At 35.2% G+C, this 5,973-nt stretch overlaps 1 pseudogene; it reads right to left on the bottom strand.

The window, feature by feature from the left end:
• Positions 1-5,644: 5,644 nt before the first annotated feature.
• On the bottom strand, positions 5,645-5,739 carry LOC139084369 (U6 spliceosomal RNA; annotated as a pseudogene).
• Between the last annotated feature and the right edge of the window lie 234 nt (positions 5,740-5,973).

The following is a 5,973-nucleotide window of genomic DNA, read 5'->3' as shown; positions in this document are numbered from 1 at the left end:
GATTTTTTACCCCTTTCACCCTCCTCCCACCCCTTCTCTTATGATAACCAGGAATCTATTCTTATCTATGTGTTTGTTTATCTTCCACGTATGGGTGAAATCATATGGTATTTGCCTTTCTCTGTCTGACTTATTTCACTCAAAATAATGCCCTCAAGTTCCATCCATGTTGTTGCAAATGGCACAATTTTGTCCTTTTTATGGCTGAGTAGTATTGCATGGTATATATATGCACCAGATCTTTATTCATTCATTGATAGGCTCTTGGGTTGATTCCATGTCTCGGCTATTGTGAATAATGCTGCAATGAACATAGGGGTGCATATATCATTTTGAATTGTTTATTTCATTTTCTTTGGATAAATACCCAGTAGCAGGATAGCTGGATTGTATAGTATTTCTATTCTTAATTTTTTGAGAAATCTGTATAGTGTTTTCCATAGTGGCTGCACCAGTCTGCATTCCCACCATCAGTATATGAGGGTTCCCTTTTCTCCACGTCCTCTCCAACACTTGTTATTTCTTGTATTCTTAATTTTAGCCATTCTGATGGGTGTGAGGTGATATCTCATTGCAGTTTTGATTTGCATTTTCCTAGTAATTAGTGGCACTGAACATATTTTCATTTGCCACTTGGCCATCTGTGTATCTTCTTTGGAAAATGTCTGTTCATATCCTCTGCCCATTTTTTGATAGGGTTATTCATTTTGTTTTTGTTCAGTTGTATGAGCTCTTTATGTACGTTGGAAATTAACCCCTTGTTGGATATATAATTTGCAAATATGATCTCCCCTTTGGTGGGTTGTCCTTTCATTTTGTTGATGATTTTTTTTCCTTGCAGAAGCTTTTAAGTCTGATGTAGCCCCAGTTGTTTATTTTTCTTCTGTTTCTGTTGCTTGAGTAGGCCTGGTATTCAAAAAGATACTGCTAAGACAGATGTCAAAGAGTGTACTGCCTATATTTTTTTTCTAGTAATTTTGTAGTTTCAGGTCTTACATTCATATCTCTATACCATTTAGGTTAATTTTTGTGTGTGGTGTAAAATAATGGTGAACTTTCATTATTTTGTACATGGCTGTCCAATTTTCCCAACACTATTTAATAAAGAGACTTTCCTTTCTCCATCGACTACTCTTAACTCCTGTGTCAAATACTAGCTGTCCATAGATGTGCGGTTTTATTTCTTGGCTCTCAATTCTGTTCCATTGATCTATGTGTCTGTTTTTGTGCCAGTACCATGCTTTTGTGATTACTATAGCTTTGTAGTATATTTTGAAGTAAGGCAGTGTGATACCTCCAGCTTTGTGTTTATTCTCACAATTGCTATGGCTGTTTGGGGTCTTTTGTTTTTCCATATAAATTTTAGCATTCTTTGTTCTATTTCCATGAAGAATGTCATGGGTATTCTGATTGGGATTGCATTGAATCTGTGGCTTTCTTTAGGTAAAAAGGACATATTAATTATGTTCTTCCAAACCATGACCATAGAATATCTTTCCATTTGTTTATGACTTCTTCGATTTTTTTCAAGAGTGTCTTATCGTTTTCAGTTGATAGGTCTTTCACCAGCTTGGTTATATTTATTCCTCAGTATCTTATTATTTTTGTTGTGATTGTAAATATGATTGTATTCTTTATTTGTCTTTCTGCTGCTTCATTGTTAGTGTATAGAAATGCAACTGAATTTTGTATGTTGATTTTGTACCTGCAAATTTACTGTATTTGCTTATTCTTCCTAAGAGGTTTTTGGTGGATACTTTAGGGTTTTCTATATATGGAATCATGTCATCCACAAATAGCGATGGGTTTACTTCTTCCTTTCCTATTTAGATCCCTTTTCTTTCTTTTTCTTGCCTGATTGCTCTGGCTAAAACTTCCAATACTACGTTGAATAAGACTGGTGAGAATGAGCATCCTTGTCTTGTTCCTGTTCTCAGAGCAATAGCTTTCAGTTTTTCACCATTGAGTATGAAGTTGGCTTGGGTTTGTCATATATGGCCTTTATTATGTTGAAGTAACTTTCTTGTATACCCATTTTATTGAGGGTTTTTATCATTGTTGGTCAAATGATTTCTCTCCCTCTATTAAGACGATAATGTGATTTCTGCTCTTTATTTAGTTAATGTGGTGTATCACATTGATCAGTTTGAGGATATTCAAACTATCTATGCATCCTTGGAATTGATCCCACTTGATCAAGGAACATGATCCATCAAATGTATTGTTGTATTCCATTTGCTTATGTTTTGTTGAGGATTTTTGCATCTGCGTTCATCAGCAATAGTGGTCTGTAATTTTCACTCTTTGTATTTTCCTTGTCTGGTTTTGGTATCAATGCAATTTTGGCCCTTTTGAATGAGTTAAGAAGGATCCAGTCCTCTTCAATGTTTCAGAATAGTTTGGAATGATGGGTATTAAATCTTCTTTGAATTTTTGGTAGAATTGTTAAGAGAAGCCATCTGGTCCTGGACGTTTATTTTTTGGGAGGTTTTTGATTACTGTTTTAATCTCTTTACTTGTGATTGGTCTATTCAGATTCTCTGTTTCTTCTTGGTTCAGTTTTTGGAGGTTGTATGAGTCTAAGAATTTATCTGCTTCTTCTAGATTGTCCAGTTTGTTGGCATATAGTTTTTCATTGTGTTCTTTTGTAATCCTTTGTATTTCTGTGGTATCTGTTGTGATTTCTCCTCTTTTATTTCTAATTTTATTTATTTGAGGCTTTTTCCTTTTTTCTTAGAGACTTTTTAGGCTAAGGGTTTGTCAGTTTTGTTTATCTTCTCAAAGAATCAGCTCTTAGTTTCATTGATCCTTTCTACTGGGTCTTTTTTTCAGTTCTTTTTTTTTTTTTTTAAAGATTGCCACCTGAGCTAACATCTGTTGCCAATCATATTTCTTTTTCTTTTCTTCTTTCTACTCCCCAAAGCCCCCCAATACATAGTTGTATATTCTAGTTGTAGGTCCTTCTGGTTCTTCTGTTTTTTGTTTTTTTTAAAATTTCAGTTTCATTTAGTTCTGCTCTAATTTTTTATTATTTTCCCCTTCTGCTGACTTTTAGCTTTGTTTTTCATTTTATAGTTCTGTTAGGAGTAGTTTAAGATTGCTTATTTGAGATTTTTCTTGTTTCTTAAGATGGGCCAGTATTGCTATGAATTTCCCTCTTAGGATTGCTTTTGCTGCATCTCATTTGAGTTGGTATGGTGTATTTTCATTTTCATTTTCTGTAGATATTTACTTCTCCTTTAATTTCTTCAATGATCCATTGGTTGTTCAGTTGCTTGTTATTTAGTCTCCACATGTTGGTCACTTTCCCAGCTTTTTGCTTGTAGTTGATTTCTACTTTCATAGCATTATGGTTGGAAAAGGTGCTTGATATGATTTCTGTCTTCTTAAATTTATTGAGGTTGCCTTGTTTCCCAGCATATGGTGCATCTTTGAGAATGTTCCATTTGTACTTGAGAAGAATGTGTATTCTCCTGATTTGGACACAGTGTTCTGTATATATCTATTAAGTCTATCTGCTCTAGTTTTTCACTTATTTCCACTAGTTCCTTGTTGACTTCTGTCCAGTTGATCTATCCATTGATGACACTGGTGTGCCCAGTCCCCTTATATTATTGTGTTGCTGTTAATGTCTACTTTTAGGTCAATTAATAGTCACTTTATGTATTTCATTGTTTCTGTGTTAGGCGCATATATAATTATAAGTGTTATTTCCTCTTGGTGGAGTGTCCTTTTCATCATTACATACTGCACTTCTTTGTCTCTCTTTGTCATTTTTATGTTGAAGTCTACTTTGTCTAATACAAGTATGGCAATACTTGCTTTCTTTTATTTGCCATTAGCTTGGGGTATTGTCTTCCATCCATTCACTCTAAGCCTGTTTTTGTATTTAGAACTGAGATGTGTTTCCTGGAGGGCACAAATTGTTAGGTCTTGTTTGTTAATCTATCCAGTCATTCTGTGTCTTTTGATTGTGGAATTCAATCCATTAACATTTAGAGTGATTATTGATATGTGAGGGCTTAATTCTGCCATCTTGTCTTTTTTTCCAGTTGTTTTGCATTTCTCTTGTTTCTTGTCCCATGGATTTCAGATTGTCAGTTCAGTTTGGTGGCTCTCTAGGATAGATTTCTCAGTTTCCTCTTTATTTATCATTTGTGTCTCTGTTCTGATTTTTTGTTTGGTGGTTACTGTGAGGTTTTTATAAAAACCATAGATGGTATAGTCCATTGTCTGATGGCCTCTTATTCCTTTAGTCTAAGTAAGTTTTGGCCCTTTTTCTCTTCCTTTTCTAAGTTGTTGCTGTTGTCACAAATTATTCCATTATGTGTTGTGAATTTGTGGTTAAAATGAAGTGACGATATTTATTTTTGATGTTTTCCTTCCCTTTATCTTTAGAGTTACAATTATTTACTAACCTGTTCTTTTTTCTTTCTGTTTCTTTCTGTTTCTTTATTTTTTATTGCAGTAGCATTGGGTTATAACATTATATAACTTTCAGGTGTACATTGTAATATATTTTGAATTCTGTATGTTCACCACCCAAAGACTAATTACAGTGCATCACCACACATGTGTGCCTAACCTCTCCTTTTGCCTTCCTCTCTCCCCCTTCCCCTCTGGTAACCACCAATCCAATCTCTGTTGTTATATGTTTGTTTGTCATTGCTTTCATCTTCTAGATATGTATGAGATCATATGGTATTTCCTTTCTCCCTCTGACTTATTTCATTTAGCATAATACCCTCAAGGTCCATCCATGTTGCCACAAATGGCTGGATTTCATCATTTCTTATGGCTGAGTAGTATACCATTGTGTATATATACCACATCTTCTATATCCCTTCATCCATTCATGGGCACCTAGGTTGCTTCCAAGTCTTGGCTATTGTGAATAAGGCTGTGATGAACATAAGGGCATATGTATCTTTATGCATTTGTGTTTTCAAGTTCTTTGGATAAATACCGAGCTGTGGAATAGCTGGATCATGTCTTAGATCTATTCTTAATTTTATGAGGAAACTCTATACTGTTTTCCATAGTGACTGCACCAGTTTTCACTTCCACCAGCAGTGTACCAGGGTTCCCTTCTCTCCACATCCTCTCCAGCACTTGTTGTTTTCTGTCTTGTTTGCTAATCTGTTCTGGTACAGAGTTGCAACTTTATTGTTTTGTCCACCTATTTATCTCCTTGCTCAAGGCTTCATAAACAATTTCTTCCTTTATGTTTTCAGGTATAAAGACCATCTTAATCAAATCTTTTATGGGAGATCTCATGGTGATGAACACCCCTCAGCTTTTGTTTATCTGGGAAAGTTTTTATTTCTCCATCATATCTGAAGGATATTTTCACTGGGTATAGTATTCTTGGCTGAAAGTTTTTATCTTTCAGAATTTTTAATAGATCATTCCACTCTCTTAGCCTGTAAGTTTTCTGCTGGGAAATCCAATGAAAGTCTGATAGGAGTTCGTTTGTAGGTTATTTTCTTTTGCCTGGATACACTTAATATTTTTTCTTTGTCATTGACTTTTGACAGCTTTACTAATATATGCCTTGGAGAAGGTCTTTCCACATTGATGTAATTAGTAGTTCTATTGTCTTCATTTACATGTAATTCCAGCTCCTTCTCCAATTTTGGGAAGTGAAAACATGGAAGTCTTCTCAAATTTAGAAGTCATCCTTGCACAGGGGCCGCGTTAATCTTCTCTGTATCATTCCCATTTTAAAATGTATTTTTTTCCTGGGGCTGGCCCTGTGGCCTAGTGGTTAAGTTCACATACTCCACTGTAGCAGGCAAGGGTTTCGCTGGTTCAGATCCTGGACACAGACATGGCACAGCTCATCAAGCCATGCTGAAGTGGCATCACCCATGCCACAACTAGAAGGTCCCACAACTAAGAATATACAACTAGGTACCAGGGGGCTTTGGGGAGAAAAAGGAAAAAAATAAAATCTTTAAAAAGTATATTTTT

This window comes from Equus przewalskii, chromosome 6 (genome assembly GCF_037783145.1).
Source record: "Equus przewalskii isolate Varuska chromosome 6, EquPr2, whole genome shotgun sequence".
In the NCBI taxonomy this organism is placed as follows: Eukaryota; Metazoa; Chordata; class Mammalia; order Perissodactyla; family Equidae; genus Equus; species Equus przewalskii.
This window is presented reverse-complemented; position numbering and strand designations above follow the sequence as displayed.